Below are 16,399 nucleotides of genomic sequence, written 5' to 3'. Positions count from 1 at the left end.
ACTGCTTGGAGACTGGGCTGCCAGAGGCACCAATAGCCATGGGGAACACACACAGCTCCTCGCAACCCCCAAGGGGTGAAGACGCAATCCACAGACCAGCACGGACCACATCTCCAGGGACAACATATCAATGGCAGGAAAAAAGCACTGAGACTCCAGACAGCCTCGAGTGCTTGTCTTCCCAACTCGGGGCATCTCCTTCGGGAGGCGGAGCTGTCCTTCTCCCAAACAAAAACTGAAACACAGCTCCCTCCTCTCCTACCAGGAGGCTGGCTCGTAGCCACGAGCGAGCATCACCCCGCAGGCTGGGGTCGACTGTGGTGTAGGAAAGGCCATGACAGCACTGCAGAGGGATTCAGGAATCCGGGCTCTGAATGCAGACAGACATTTAGTTCTGTGGATCTTGGTGTCCATCCAAAGAAACGGATCACAGGTCCAATGTGGAAGATGAAAGCACACACGCACCTCAGAGTCCCGGCCGCCAGTCACCTGCTGCCTGATCACAAGCTGTCTGGGGTTGGAAACTGGAGGACACCTTCTGACTTGAGCAACCCCAGACCTGTGCAAAGCCTGCTGGCTCCCCTTTAGTTTCTATGCACCATGGAAGGCACAGTGAGCAACAGCCTACACACAACACAGCAGGTGGGACAGGGGCTTTCCAGGAGACAGGGGCTTTCCAGGGCACACCAGGAGACTCAGAGCCTGGGCAAGAGCTGAGCAGCCGGCCCAGGATGCTGGAGGCAGGGAGGGCAAGGCACCACTCCTGGGGGTGGGTGGACTCACCGAGGCCAGGAGACCCAGGTCAGAGACAGCAGGAGCAAAGGAGAGGGCCAAGACCCGGAGAGGAGGGGCTGCTGTGGGGCTGCAGGCGTCTGCAGGACAGGACACAGAGCATGCCCAACCGCCGAGCCAGGAGGTCCACAGAGCATGCCCAACCGCCAAGCCAAGGCTGGAGCCAGCCCAGAGCAGCAGGCCAGGTGACGCTGCATGTGGACACGGACATGGCGAGAAGCACTTCCTGTCCTCATCGGCCAGTGCAGAACACGACCAGGCAAGAGCTCAGAGAGGCCATGTCACCTGGACACCCCGGGCCACTGTCAACACACACCCAGCGTGGGCACTGCAGCCAAGCTACGGGAACTGCAGGCGAAAGGTTAGTTTATTTGGCTGCAAATGTATATTGAAGATTATACATACTTTTCATAATATGCATTTTTCATAAACTGAAGTCTCTTCACACAAATTCCAAGATTTTGCACCAAAGTAAACTTACTTTTAACCCCATTTTTCCAGATTTTATGAACTACCCAGTTCTTAAAAGTACACATGTACACACATGTATACACACATCTACGCATAACTCACATGTATATACCCTCACACGCCTGCACACACATCCTGACACATACACACACTTACATACACCTATACGTACATTACACACACAGCTGCACACACATACACATTAATGGACCTGAACACCCACACACACCTGTACACATACTCACACCTGTACACATATACACACTCACACACCTGCACAACAGAGACATTCACAATAGTTCCGACCCACAGGCTTCGGACAGAAGCAGGCCTTGACAGTAACACAGCTGCAGAGCAAACCCCACGATTCTTACTAACAGTGCAACACAACCTAGCACTTGACAGCTATGCTCAGTTCTCAGGGCCCAACGAGAAACACACACAACACACAAAGCAGGAAAATGCAACCCACACGCAGGAGGAAAGGCATCCGAGAGCAGCAGACCCAGAAGAAGCGCAAGCCAGGGAACCAGGAAGCAGGAAGAGCTGCTATAAACAGGGTGCCCAGGCTCAAGGAGACCAAGGACAACTGCTCATGCCAAGGAGAGAGGAGGCTCCGAAGACCCAGAGGAGCTCACGGAGCTGCAGGTAGACAGCACCACTTGGTGGGACCAGCAGCGAGGAATGATGAGGTGACATTTCAACACTCCTCAGCCAGAGAAACAAGCTCGGTGAGCCGGGAGAAAGTGTGCAGCATCAGGACCAAGCCTTCCCCAGGTGACTGCAGTCCTAGGGGAGGGAAGCGAAGCCCACACTAACCGTAACTTACAACTCACGGGAGGAGGAGATAAACTCACAGATGCAACAAGTTCAGTGAAACCCAGGAAGAAGCAACACAAACAACACTCAGGCAAATAACCCAGCTGCTGAAAAGCAAACGTCAGAGAAAACTCTTCAAGTGGCCAGGAGGAAAGAAGGATCACATACAAACCCAAGTTAAGACAGCAGCAAAGCCATCAGCAGAAACTGCCAGAGGGACACAATGTGACAGCTTCAAAGCTATCCTGGGTAAGGTACGGCATGTAATTGGCATATTGCACATCCTAAACAGTGGGACCGCCAGCAATTCAGCACTGCAGGTCAAATGTTACAAAATGTTATCACAGAAGTGAGGAAGGGGAGAAGGACCAGAGAAGCCCCAGAGAAGCCGGTGTGTAAATAGGAAACAGACTAGGATGGCAGACAGAGGGAAGCTGTTCTAACCCGTCCTCTCTCTACACCTGTCTTCCAGTTGCCAGCACCTGACCTCAAGACTTCCCCATCTCAGCCACGCCACACATGACACCAGGTGTGGACAGGCTGGGAGAGCTACACTCCACAGCATCACCACTGACACCAAGTATAAACGTTCCAATTACACACTTTAAGACTGTCAGATTAGACTTTTTTAAAAAGGACCAGACTTCATCTTGTCTATAAGAAACACATGCTAACTGTGAGGACAAAACAAGTTAACAGAACAAAGCAAAGGAGACTCAGCACAGAGCAGGGACTCTTCAGAAGGAAGCAGGCATGGCTATCTTTCTATCAAACAAGCAGCGCCACCCCGACCAAGGCAAGCCACTCTCTGAGGGTCAACAGGCAGCTCACCAGGAGGACAGAGTAATTCCACACATCTAATAAATAACAGAGTGTAAAACAGACAAAGGAAGAACTGATAGGAAGGGGGGCACACAACTCTTCAATTACATTTGGAGATTTCAATACTTCTAATAATTTATGAAATGGAGAGACAGAAAATCAATAAACATATCAAGACTTGCACACCACCACCAAAGATCTGACCACAGACGGTCAAAGAACGCTCCTCCCCAACCACAGAATGGATGCTTTGCAGGTGGAGACAGCATTGCCCAGAGGGGGTTCTCTGGGCAGGGACCTGCTCTCAGCACGTGTGTGAGCGCAATCACAACATCACAACGGTGCGTGCTCCAACCACAGGGAACTCCACGAGCGGAACTATTTTTTTCTTTTATTTACAGGTCCATTTATATACTCAAAAGGCAGAGTTACATTGAGAGAACAGCTCCAAATGGCTGCAATAGCAGGGACTGGGCCAAGCCAGGCCAAAGCCAGGACCTTTATCTGGGACCCCCATGTGGGTGGCAGGGGTCCAAATATTTGAGCTTCAACAGACACATTAGCAGGGAGCTGGTTCGTGAGTGGAGCATCTGGGGTTTGGACCAGCGCGCACACAGGATGCCAGCCTTGCCAATGGCAGCTGAACTTGCTGCATGACGACACAGGTGCGGAAACAACATGCTTCTGAACAGTGGATACACAGAAGAAAAAATCACAGGGAAACCAAGAGGCTGCAACGCAGCAGAGCAAAGCAGGACTAGGGGACTCGGCGGACACAGTGGACACAGCACTCGGGGAGAACTCACCACTCAGTGTTCACACGAGACAGGCAGGAAGGGCAAGCTCGTGACCCATGTTTCCACTTCAACAAACTACCCAAATAAACCCAAGGCAGAAAATGGGAAGAAGCAGAAATCAATCAAACAGAAGAGAATGAATGCTAACCACAGTTGGTTCTCTGAAAACGAAACTAAGGAGCAAATTAAAGAAAACACAGAACACTGATATCAGCAATTTAGGAGCAAGGCCATGGCTGACGTCCCGGCCAGGGGAGGGTAAGGGACAAACATTCAACCTCAGGCCATGGTCAGTAATTCACACGTGACACAGCAGCATTTCACAAAATCACTCAGGAAGCAGTCAATGACCCCAAAAGCCCCACGCTGACTTTTCAAAATCCTGAATTTGCAATGAACGTCCTCAAAAGGAAATTTCACACCCAAATGGCTTCCCTGGTAAACTGGAGTCAACATTTAAAGCAGCAGCAATGCTAAATGTCTGTTAAACTAATCCAAACTATAGTCGTAGCCTCATGTCAAGTCCAAGACTGTCCTAACACAGAGGCGCAGAGACGCTGAGACGCTTCCGCGGAGCTGCAGGCCGGCAGCCCCACGGACGGACACGCAAATCCTCACACTACAAACCAAGTGAACCAGCACCACAAGCAGTCAGTAACACGTGAAACCCACACGGGGTTACTGAGAACACAAACCCGGCTTCAGAGACGGGAACCAACCTGTGAACTTCACCACAGTAACAGCACCATGGAGCCCAACACACTCAGCCTGACAAAAGACACCCACAAAACCCCCATGGCTGACAGCACACAGACTGGCGGGAGATGGATGGGGGGGGCGGACAAGCCATGGCAGTGACCCACCAGGAACCACTGCGCCCCCCGCAGGGGAGAACCGGCTCCCGCCAGAACATCTGATGAAGTGATCAAATTTGTCCACTTTGTCAACCCTTGACCCTCATTAATATTCTGTGACCAAATGAGAAGCGCACGGAGGTACTTGTGCTGCAAACCTAGACAGATGGTGACTCCGCGCGAGCACCTGGGACTGCTGGGGGTCTGTGTGCACCTGCCAGCTGGTTCTCGGAACAAAAGAACTGCCAGCATGAATGACTAATAATGGCTGCCCAAACTTGGAGGGATGTTCCCAGACATGAACAAGCGACCTGCCACAGCTGGCCACACAGGCGCGGTGAAGACCTGAGAACTTGCCAGGAACGACAGAAGACATCAATACTGGGAACCCACCCATGCCTCCTGCTACGAGAGGGCTCAGGGGAAGCAAGGCAGTGCTGACACATGCAGCAGAGAACTCTAGTTCAACACTGTGTGTTGAAGGCTTGGTCCCCAACACCTCATGCTGACGTTAGTGGATTAAGGCAGAGATGTGACCAGATTACAGTTTAACAGATAAGGAAGTCTTCTGCTCAGGAGCTGGCCACTGAAAGACAGTTGTAGAGAGGATAGCTTATCACAACTGGAGGGGCCTACCTCCCCTCTGTCTCTCACTTGCCTTCCTGCCTGGCCAGGTGAGCCTTCTTCTGTAACTTTCCCACCCTCAGGCCAAGGCAAACTGTAGACCCTGGTGGGCCACCCGAGCTTGCACTGTGAGCCTTCAAAACCATGAGCTCCATTTAGCTCCGTCCTCCCGGGGCAGCTCATCCTGGGCTCCCTGCTCCTGGGTGGGTCGTCCTTCCTGGGCTCCCTGCTTCTGGTGGCTCGTCCTTCCTGGGCTCCCTGCTCCTGGTGGCTCGTCCTTCCTGGGCTCCCTGCTCCCGGGGCAGCTCGTCCTGGGTGTGTAGTGACAGGAAGCTGGTCTGGGTAATCCAATGAAGCAGTACTTCCCAGAGGGCCCAGGAATGGCGACATCAAGTCATCCAAGGTACAAAAACACAAACAGTTCACAGCGGAACAAATGCAAAACGGTCCCCAAGTAGCTCGGCTCCAAATACAGCCAGTCCTTTGGCACCACCACTGCCTGCTTCTGACGGGCACCTGCACCCTGCCTGAGGCTGGCCCTCCAACAGAACACAGCATCCAAGAGGCGGCAGGCAGAAGGCACCTGGAATCCACCTGCCTTCTTACCATCCTGGGGAGTGGGGTTGTGCTCCAGAGTGTAAAGTCCACATCTCATGCCTGGGAACAAGCCTCAATCCACTTCAGATCCAGCTTCCTGCCAAAGCGTACCCTGGGAGGCAACGCTGCACTCCGGTGTGCCACCCAGCCAGAGCTCCTGGCTCCAGCGACAGCAAGGCTCTAGGGAGTGAACCAGGAGCAAGGATGGCTTCACTCTCTCCCTTTCTCTCTCCTCCTGCCCCTCATCAAACAAATGAAAAGAAACAAACAATGGAAACCAGTGACACACCTGACTATTCTATGGAAAATATAGCTACTTTTTATTAAATAAAAATACTGTGTGTAAAAACCTAACAGGGCTCATGGTTGTCTCAAAGAATTAATAAATATTTTCAAATCTCCTGATGCTAATCTCTAACATGATAAAATTAATACTTGTTACAGTATTAAAATTAGTCGCCTAAGCTTGTTGGCACCTCTGCTGCATGCCAACAGGCTCCAAGACCAAACAGTGCATGGAATCGGAGCACAGAGGGTCCAGGCCTGAGACCACCCACCCGCTACCCCTACTCTCTGCACCAGAGAGAGGCCGCACAGGGGCTGGCTGCCAGTGGCAAACATGGAGCCACATGTGCCACCCGACTCAGTGACAGTCACGATGGGCCTGGTCCACCATCCCTGAGGAGCCCAGCACTCCCCGCCCGCTTTGCCTGCAGACTCCTGCGGCCCCGCCAGAGGACACAGCATCATCTCAGCCCCCAGCCGCAGGGGAGGGAGGGCCCCGGGGCGCAGAGTCAGAATGGAAACACAATTCCACTCAAAAATATTTGAAACATGTTAGATTTTTGGTCAAGATTAAAGACAAAAAAAAAATAGAGCAATCTATTCTAATTGGGTTCCCATGGTAACTGCAATTGGGTGTTTTTCAATATAACATCCCGAAGGTCCAATGCACACTTGCAAAATACACTCCCAGCCGCCGAGAATGCTTTCCCATCACAGCGCTCCCTGGAAGATCAATTACTACACGTCCCCACCCTAACTATTACTGGCAGGAGGCGCTAACACTATTCGCCATATTTACATAAGTCATGTAAGGAACACTGCATATCACAATAATTATTTGAAACTAATCATACACTTTGGATTCATCAAACGTGTTCTGGGTAATAAACCGATATGACCGCTGTCACGGAACCATGTTTATGAAACACAAGAACTCCAGCCCAACCACAGAGCAAACCATTATGCCTCTCGTATTGATTGCAGGGATACGCAGAATCAATCATTAATAATCACATTAGAAGATGACCCTCAAGGTTAATCATATTCTTACAGACTCTCACGATGGAATTAAACAACAGGCGTAGATAAAAGAACTGAGAGGAGTTCAAATCCTCGCTTTAACTACTAATAGTACGACACACCCCCACCACGACTCCTGCACGACCCGCACTGACCACAACAGCTGGAAGCTGGTGGTAGCACATCGTGCCAGGTTGGGCACAGCATACTGGCAAATGGCAAGATCTGCCAGGAAAGACCCTCCCTGGAGGACAGCCGTATTTCCCAGGGAGCAGACGCACGCCACAGAGGCAGAACCCACAGTGTGAGCCAGCTGACAGAAGTGATCTTAACATGTTCCGACCTTCTGCAGCCACACCCCCATTTGAACTGCACCCTAAGGGCCAAAAAGATCTTGAAGACTTCTCAACTCCTCAAAGATTTCTAAACATTCCCAGCCATCTTGGTCCTAAAAACAGCCAACTGCATGGCCCTAAGAGTAATAGAGTACCTAAATGCAAGGCCCTAACAGCAATAAAGGTACCCAACTGTATGGCCCTAACAATAATAGGGATACCCAGCTGTATGACCCCAAAAGTAATAGGGAACCTAGCTGCACGGCCCTAAGAGTAACAGGGCTACCCAACCACATGGCCCTAAGAGTAACAGGGTACCCAACCGCATGACCCTAAGAGCAACAGGACTACCCAATCACATGGCCCTAAGAGTAACGGGACCCAACTACATGGCCCTAAGAGCAACAGGGAACCCAATGGCTGACACGAGCAGGCAGGGTTATACAGGCCAGTGTCAGACAGAACACTCAACCAAGCTCTCCAGCCTGGCTCCCTAGCCATTCGTGCTAGCGGCCAGCACTCAGCTCAGCCCCGCCCCCTCTCCTTCCTATAGGACTCCCTCCCACTGACACATCTGCAGGGCACCAGAGCAGAGCCATCTGATGCCGGAACACCCAGGTCTTCAGCAGCCAGGGAACCCCACAAGTCATGCCTTGCGTGCTGCACCCCATATCTGCTCCCACCAGGGCTCCTGGAGGTAAGACACACGTTTCTGTCCACTCTGGTCCTCTGGCTCCCATACACACCTGCACCTCTGGGCAGGCATCCTGAGCACCACATAGCAAAGTCCGTCTCATCCCCGAATTCCTGCTCCAAGCACAAAGCCCTGAGGCATCCTTGCTTTGGAAGTAAATGTGGCCTGTGCATGACCCGTGAACCCGAGAGTTTGCTTGTAACCACATGCGAGACCAGGGCTTAACCAACGGGCATTGTCATCCTACCGACAGAAGTCCTGAACCGAAGTTCGGGCCACTCTCATTTCCAGCGAGCTCACTGCCTGGCCCGCAGACCACCGGTTCCTCAGGGTGACTGCACCAACCTGAGGGCTGGGGCCGGAGGGAGGCGCCTCAGGAGGAAGACGGGGCAAGAGGACAGACTCACCTCCAACAGCGGGGCCCACACACGCCCTGGTGGTTCCAGGTTCTAAACCTACCCACGGTGACCTCATCTGACCCAGGAGAGGTGACCTGGCCATGTCAGCAAATTCCTAGAAATGACCCTCCTAGGCAGTGGAGCCAAGGCCAATGGCATCCGAAGCCAGAAGGAACCAGCAGCAACCCTGAGTGGTGAAGTGGGAGGGTGCATGAGGGGGCCCCGAGAGCTGCTCTTGCCACACAAGTGTCTGTCCTGGCCCAAGAATCCATCGCTCTGCCACTGTCCCCACCCTCCGTGGTGGGCAACGAGAAGTCCCTCAGGCTCCAAGAGGGGACTTCCAGGTGGAAACCCCACATGAGCAAACTTGGGGAGGAAATTAGAACCTCAGGGTGGCTGTGGGGTGACTGTGGGGTGGCTGTGGGGCACGTGATCCAATGAGGGCTCCGAGGGCAGCAGTGGCTCTCACAGCAAAAATAAACAATGCTAACAGGAAGTCTTCAAACCTCATATTTCGGAGAAAACAAATTAACTCTGTTTCTGACTCAATGCCAAGCACACACGTCTGTGGCACAGCAACAGCAGGGCCGCTGACATGCCAGAGCAGCGGTGGCTCCATGTCCCAGGCTGTCTGGGACACGGGGACAGCAGGCAGTGCTGAGGGGCACTTAGCCTCCCGCTGGGCAGGGCCATGGTGGCCAGGAAGTGGCTACACAGATCACAGAGGCCAGTAAGGCCACAGCAGGAACTGCCCACTCACTGCCAGTCACAGCGCTGGCCGTCCACATCAGCATCTGGTGCCTGGAAACCGGGCGTTCAGTCCCTCCTTAGACTCCAAGGAGCCTGGCCAGCTCTCCAAGGCCAGTCCGGCTGGGGGCCAATGCCAGGGTGCAGGGCAGGCACTCATCAGAACACACCCGGCACAGCTCGTTGCACGTGTCATGGCCAACAGCTCAACGTGGTGGTGACACACCCAGCCTTTGGCACCAGCAAGGACGGCACACCTGGCTGAACTCGGCAATCTCCAGCAGGTCATTGTGTGTCTTCCTCCACCATTACTCGGGGACACATCACGTGCAACGGTCACACAGTCCCATGTCACAGTGAGTGATCCATGCTGGACACGGACCCCACCAGGACAAGCGTCACGGTCACACAGTCCCAACTCATGGTCTCTGAGCCACAGACACTCCCTTTTCCAAGGCCACCTGCGGTGTGAGATTCAAGGTGGTGGCCTGGGATGGAAGGACACCAAGTGGCTGGCCAGCTCCTATGCTCTTTCAGCCACCCGTCTATGCAACGGGGACTCCAGGCTGATGCTCATCACACAGCGTTTTCTACTTTGCCAAAACAGCCATGTGCTTAGACCAACCCAGGCCGAGCGGACAAGCCGGCGCTCCCCACGGAGCAGCTGGTACAAAGCCCGCCAGCTCATACAAGGTGCTGGTTGCCACCACTGCCACCATATCCCCGGCACAGAGCGCTGACTACACGGAGGCTCAACCCAGTTTCCCAGAATGTTCTCTGTTGAGGACTTCAAGGCTCAAAGTCTCACCTGAGCACATGAGCACACTTGGCCCCTGGGGGGCAAAGCTGCACCAGGCACAGCCGGGGGCCAGCCGGGCATCTGTTTGTGCAGCTTCAGCCAAAGTTTGGGTAACACCTGGCACTTGTTGTTATAAGTACCAAGCCAGAAGCTGATGTGATGACAACGCACTGGGCTTGCCTGTCGAGCCGATTCCCATCTCCCAGGAGTCAGGCAGCATGCACAGACTAGCAGACCCAGCTGACTCAGGGCACAGAGCTGCAGGGCATGGCTCCCGAAGGGACCCTAAGACTGCCCTCCGGGTCCGCCCACATCAGGGGAGCTTGCAGAATGGGTTGCCCCCCCAAACACTCACCGCTCCTGCAATGCTGCCAGAGGGATAGGACCTTTCAAACCAGCACTCTCTGCTCCCTGCCCAGACAGCACCAAGTCCACACGGCCGAGCTTCGCTGCAGCCACATTCCAGCAGCAGCGCTTCCCAACCCTGAGGAGGAAGGCGCGGCTCCAAGTTCACTAACAAGCAAGAAATACCTTCCCCTTACTTGTGCCGCCCCCACCTCCAACTTCCAGCCTCCCACACCGTCCCAAGATTCATTCTCTCTCTCCGTCTTTCCAGGTAAGTGTGCACTTCCCAGGCCGCAGTGACCGGATCTCTCCACGAAGCAAGAGCTTTCTCAACTCCTCCCCACGTGACTCCATTTGTCAGGAAGAGCTGCCACCAGCGCTGTGCTTGCACAAAAATGTCCATAAACACATTATTGCGACTGGCAGATCGATGTCCATAATAAAAACAAGTAGATTTAACAAGTGCCTGCTTTCATGAGCTGCACCACTGGTGGCCGGCGCACTCAGCACCACCCCAGACTGCTGGAAACTGGATCAGATGCCACAGAGCCGGGCGCACTCAGCGCCACCCCAGACTGCTGGGGACTGGATCATATGCCACAGAGCCGGGCGCACTCAGCGCCACCCCAGACTGCTGGGGACTGGATCAGATGCCACAGAGCCGGGCGCACTCAGCGCCACCCCAGACTGCTGAGGACTGGACCCGATGCCACAGAGCCAGGTCAGATGCCACAGAGACGGGCGCACTCAGCGCCACCCCAGACTGCTGGGAACCGGATCAGATGCCACAGAGCCAGATCAGATGCCACAGAGCCGGATCCGATGCCACAGAGCCGGATCTGAAGGCCTTGCAAGTGTTACAGCATGGAAATTATCTTAACAAGAACCTTCTCCCAGTAGGAGAGAGAACTCACCAGGCATTGATGGCTCTCACTCAATTCCTTCCACGGCGACACACAGGCCCACACAATGACCGACTGCACAGCTCTAAGGAAAAGTGGCTTTACAAAAGCCACTTTGCAGGCTGCAAGTCTGCTCCAGGTATGAGGGGGTAGGGGGTCCTGAAACGCCCTGGAAAACCCTGACGGGGGCGGGGCTGAGCCACCGATGTAATGGACAATAACTGTGTCAAAGATGAGGCTCAGCCTTCCACACGTGGCCGGCAGCCCTGTGGTGGCCGACTGAGTGAGCTGGCTGGATGCGGCAGCAAGACTGCTGAAGGGTCAGGGAGCTCCTGCCCACCAGCAGGCAACAGTAGCCACGTCCCTTTGGGCCACCCCTGCTGAAGCCACTCACTTCAAAGGTTACAGGGTGGAGGTGCAGGGGTCTTCACAAAAACGATTTATTCCTCTTAGGCAAATAACCGTTGGAAACTCCACATACTCTAAGTGTGGCTTCCCAAAACCACACAGCCCCACCTTACTTCAACTACTGCCAGGCCAGGCCAGTGCTGTGATGCAACCAAGCCAGCCTGCACAGCGCTGCCTGCACCTCAGACCTGCGTGCCGGTGTGAATCCCGGCTGCCCTGCTTCCCCTCCAGCTCCCTCTGGGCACAGCCATCCCTCTGGAAGACCCCCGGTGGAGTTCTAGGCTCCTGGCTTTAACCTGGCACTGGCCCAGCCCTAGCCATTGCAGCAATTTGGTAAACAACCCAACAGATAGAAAAAATCTCTATTTCTATCACTGTCTTTCAAACAGACCAATCTTTAAAAACTATTTTTACATCAAAACAAAATTAGACCATTCCTTCTGGTCATCACATGCCCGAGAATAACACCACAAAGCCCCGGGTCCCCACTGCTGTCCCCGGGTCCTCAGGGCTGTCCCCAGGTCCCCACTGCTATCCCCGGGTCCTCAGCGCTGTCACTGGGTCCCCAGTACTGTCACTGGGTCCTCAGTGCTGTCCCCAGGGTCCCCACTGCTGTCCCCAGGTCCCCACTGCTGTCCCCGGGTCCTCAGTACTGTCCCCGGGTCCTCAGTGCTGTCACTGGCTCCTCACTGCTGTCCCCGTTTGTCCATCCTGTCCCCCCTAACACACTGAGACAGCAAAGCTCACTGTACGCTCCAGAAAGAGGGGCCCTTTCACTTTCGCTTTCACCGGAGAGTAGGCGTGGTTTGCTGCGTCCATCAAGTTTCCACACCACAGCGGACCCAGAACCCACTCTCAGCCAGTCTTGACACTAAGGGAGCCACATCTCTGATTTGAAGACCTTCAGTGAGAGCTGGCATTGTGCCTGCAATGCTGGGTCCTACATACGGGAGCCGGTTCCAGCCCCTTCTGCTTTGTTTCTGAGCCACCTCCCGGCTGGTGCACCTGATAAACCAGAGCCTGAGAACCAGCACTCGGGAGACCAGATGGCGTCCTACACTCCTGGCTTCCACTGGCCCGCGCTGGCTGTGGAAGCCATTTGGTGAGCAAACCAGCATGTGGAAGCACTCTCTCTATGAAATAATTTTTCTTTTCCCGTATTTCAGGTTTTGCTTAAACACCAGCCTGCAGTGGATCCCAGCAAACAGATCAGGGAGGACTGGCTTTGACTAGACTTTGGCCTTTCTGAACCCAACAGGAAGTCAAAAACCTCACAACAGTGGCTCAGGATTAGGGAGTTTGCACCAGGGCCAGGGGTGCAAGCAAACACAGACTGCAGACAGGCGCGAGGGGCAAGAGGCCCACGGGACTCTCCCAGAAGGCCCAGCAGGAAGCAGCAGGCAGAGGAGCTCCCGGCCAGCCCCGTGATCGGAGCGTGCTCGGCGAGCTCAGAATATCAGTCATAAAGCACTTTTTCCTGATGATATCTTCAACAGGACAGGCTCAGAGGGCTGCAACTCCAGGCCACACCAAGGACCATCCAGAATGTGCAAAGTGAGCCCAGAGCATGGAGCAGTCAGAAAATACTGCTCTGATTTCATTATTTTTTTTCCCACCAGGGAGAATAAATTGTAGTATGAAAAAAGCATTCCTCTAAATCCAGGGAGTGGCCCACGTAGCCCTGTCGTGCCGCAGGGACACCTGGCACCTGGGACACCAGCATCCCACTGCAGAGCAGCAGGTCCAAATCCTGGCTGCTCCACTTCCAATCCCAGTCCTGGCTCCTGAGCCTGGAGAAGCAGCCAAAGACGGGCCGTGTGCTTGGTTGCGAGACCACGACTCCAGGCTTGTGCCCGGCCCAGCCCCGTTGTCGCCGCCATCTGGGGAGTGAGTGACCTAGTCTCCAGAGGTCCCTACTCCCTCTCGTGGCCTAGCAGACAACTCGGTCTAACAGGAGAAGGAAGAGGCATGGGTCTCGATGGTCTGAACTCTGGCTCCCCAACAGCACGTCCTCCACCAAATAAACATGATGCCAACCTGGAGAATCGACTTGAATGGACACCACTGAAAGTAGGACTGGCTGGGAAGGAACTCCTGGTCTTGCGGGGCCTGGCCTGCAGGAGGACACCTCCATGAGGCTCCGCCCACAGCAAAGCAAATCCCAGACAGCTGCACCTGCTCCGGGCTGCACAGGAGTCAGGCGTTAAGCAACACTAGCAAGGCTTCGCTTCTTTACATCTTGCTAGTAGCACCACCTGGTATCAGACAAGTTCAGCCACTGTCACACACAGGTTGCTCTTGTTTAAGGGAAACAACAGCTGCAGTGGAACTACCTGAACAGTTTGGAGCTGGAGGCCTGCTTCCTTGCCCTGCTGTAAGCGGCAGCCACACGGGTGCCCACACAGCTCAGCTCCTCACTCGAGCGAAACAGCCAAGGCAGAGCCCACCGGCTCTGCCACCCGCAGGTTCCGGCTGCTGGCAGCTAAGGCCCTGCCAGCTGGGCTGAGGAGCTCCCATCCTCCCTTCCCAGGGGGCTCAAGGTCCAATGTTTCCTCTCAGGGTGTCAGCGCCCAAAGACCCTTCAACACTGGAAAACGTGCTCCCTGCCACCAGCACCTGGGGGGCCCGCTCCCCCCTCTCCACCTCAGCAACTCCATGTTCTCCTGGTGAGCTCTAGGGACGACCCCTGTGTCCACACAGCCGTTCCCGTCTCTGAGCGCCGCCCAGCACACACTAGGTACAGGCACACAACACTTGCTTTCCAGTGAGGCTCTCCAGGCCCCACGCACCCACGGGGACCCAGGACTTGGGCCTCATCAGACAGGAAGCAGACGGAATTCAGCAGGAGCTGATCAAGGGCTTCTGGAAGCTTCCTGGAAAGCAGAATGGACCAACCCACGGTCACCACACTGGTCAGCAGCGAAGGGCAGGCGGGTCCTGGCCTGGGTGCCCTCCCTGACCAGCGCTGGTGTGGTGAGGCAGCCAAGGAGGCAGCCAAGACCCCCGACCAGCCACTGCCACCTCCGGGCAACCTAGCCCACGCGCCCCAGGCCGGCTGGACACACCTGGGAAGGCACGTGGGCGGGGGGGGGAGCGGGTCAGCACCAGGGCCTGCTGCGCCCACTCCGGGCTGCGCCTGCCCCACGGGCTCCAGACGCCAGCGCTCTCCCAGCGGACAGCCCCGCGGTGCCGGGAGCACGGCAACTCACTCACCAAGTTACAACCCACGAGGACCCTGAGGAGCTGGGAGCTGCTACACAAACAACGCGCCCTGCCGCGAGGGGGCGGGGCGAGGGCGGGGCCTGGAGCGCGGGGCGGGGAGTGGGCGGGGCAGACGTACGTGGGGCAGGGCGAGAGCGAGTGTGGGGCGGGGCCTGGGCGGGGCCTATGTACGTGGCGGCGGGGAGTGAGCGGGAACTGGACTCTGCCATCTCGTGGGTGGGGGGGCTGGGGGAAGGGCCGGCCCGCGGCCGCGGTCGCGCAGAGGGGCGGGGCCAGGCCGGGGCGGAGCCAAAATGGGGCGGGACCGCGGCCCACGCTCGTGGTCCGAGCATGCCCAGTGCAGCGGCGCCCGACTGAACCGCTGTGCGCAGCCGCAGTGGGCTCGGGCGTCCTGACCGAGGTCTGACTTGCTTGGTGGCCGCACCAGCCTCCCGGGTGGGGGGTTGGCTCACGGGCGCAGGCTTTTCTCTCCTCCGCCTCTCTGGCTCTGTGCCTCGGCCTACCCAACGGCTGCCCCCTGCCCAGGAGCTGTGTGGATCCTGGTCTGGCCTGGGGAGTCCCACATCTACGGGCCCGGGACCGCCGAGCGGCAGCCAGGGCAGCCAGCTCCTGACCCAGCTGCTGACCAGTGAACACAGTGGCCACCAGGCCCTGCCGGTGAGGTGGACCTGGCCATGAACTGGGTCGAGCCCACCCCAAGGACCATGGGGCCCACCTCAGAACGGGACCGGGGAGGGAGGGAGGTGCAGGGTTAGGAGGAGGGGTCCTTAGGGACGGATGCCCATGTACTAGCCCTGATTGGGGTACTGCCACAAGCCAGGCATACCGGAAGCCACCAGAGCTGGACAGGGTGGGTCTGTAAGGTCTGTCAGCTCGCTTCTGGAGCCTCGCCTGGCTGCTTAGTCCCCAGTGTTGTCCTCTGTCCACAGTCTGTGATAAGCTCCCCAGGCCCATACCGCGGTCGCAGCAAACTGTGGGCTAGTGCCATGCCCAGGCTCTGTCACTGCTGGGACCCCAGTGGAATCGTCATCCCTAGAACCAGCGTGGCGCAGTAGCAAGTTAAGGCAGCGTTGCATCCCATATGGGCACAGGTTCGTGTTCCAGAAGCTCCACTTTGAACCCAGCTCTCTGCTAATGTGCCAGGAACAACAGTAAAGGTGGCCCAAGTGCTGGAGTGCGCGCACCCACAAGGGAGGCCCAGATGAAGCCCCTGGTTCCTGGCCTAGCACTAGCCATGTAGCCTTCTGAGGAGTGAACCAGTGGACGGGTGGTCTCTGTGTCTGTCTTCCAAAATGAGCAATGCTGAAGAAGAGGAGGAATCATCCTAAAGCAACCTAAAAAAGGAGTTGAGCCCCAGCTAGGATTAGAGTAACTACAGTATGCTGTACACGCGTCCTGAAGTGACAATTAATGTATGAATCCTGAGTGCTTAAAATTGAACTTGTGAGCTATGAAGAGGGAAAAAAAT

The 16,399-nt window shown here is 55.6% G+C and overlaps 1 protein-coding gene across 1 annotated transcript in view; it reads right to left on the bottom strand.

The window, feature by feature from the left end:
* The window catches only part of MGMT (O-6-methylguanine-DNA methyltransferase), a 216,326-nt gene extending 201,303 nt beyond the window's left edge, over positions 1–15,023 (bottom strand). The window contains exon 1 of the mRNA XM_004580178.2: positions 14,923–15,023. The gene's annotated coding sequence lies outside the window, so the exon portion shown is untranslated. The remainder of the gene's footprint in view (positions 1–14,922) is intronic.
* Positions 15,024–16,399: the final 1,376 nt, after the last annotated feature.

Source organism: Ochotona princeps, chromosome 13 (genome assembly GCF_030435755.1).
Source record: "Ochotona princeps isolate mOchPri1 chromosome 13, mOchPri1.hap1, whole genome shotgun sequence".
NCBI classification, from domain to species: domain Eukaryota; kingdom Metazoa; phylum Chordata; class Mammalia; order Lagomorpha; family Ochotonidae; genus Ochotona; species Ochotona princeps.
This window is presented reverse-complemented; position numbering and strand designations above follow the sequence as displayed.